This window comes from Neophocaena asiaeorientalis, unplaced genomic scaffold (genome assembly GCF_003031525.2).
Source record: "Neophocaena asiaeorientalis asiaeorientalis breed wild unplaced genomic scaffold, Neophocaena_asiaeorientalis_V1.1 scaffold969, whole genome shotgun sequence".
Lineage (NCBI taxonomy): Eukaryota > Metazoa > Chordata > Mammalia > Artiodactyla > Phocoenidae > Neophocaena > Neophocaena asiaeorientalis.
This window is the reverse complement of record NW_020174224.1, coordinates 24180-24795: the sequence shown is the minus strand read 5'-3', so window position 1 is coordinate 24795 and position 616 is coordinate 24180.

The window sequence follows — 616 nt, the reverse complement described above, 5'->3', positions numbered from 1 at the left end:
TTTGTGGACAAGGTAGTCATTCTTGCTGAGATGGTCATGGATCCCAGCACTGCTGACATGGCCTGAAGCCTGACCTGCCTGTTTCCTGTGCACAACTGAGTGTCTGCAGGAACAGTGCGAGCTTCAGGGATCCTTTCTTGCAGGTGGACGTTGGGGAATCCCCAGGGCTAGCAAGGTCTAAGAACAGACAGCTCCTGGAAGCTCCTCAGGACTCCAACATGCTGGGCAGGTGACCTGGTCACAGTGCACAGACTCACTCCTTCTAGAAGTGTTCATTTTTACTCTCCCTGTCACAGCCAGTGACATTGGAGCTCAGGGAACACAGTTCCCACTGCACTGGGTGAGAGAACATGCATGATTCTTGGAAGTAAACCTTCAAAGTGAATGGCTTGCAGAGTATGTGGGTGTCATGGTCAGAAGAAAGTCCTCACCTCAGGAAGCAGGTTCCCTTGAAAAGTCCATGTGAGAGCTTTCCTGAGTCCCTGGGTCACTGAGTCCTGGAATGTGCCTGAGCTCATATAAGTAAATGGTGCTGGAGAGCAGAGCACAGCTCCATCCCATCTCACTGTGGGCACTGAGGATGTGGCCTCACCATCTGCATTTCAGTCTGCAAGGA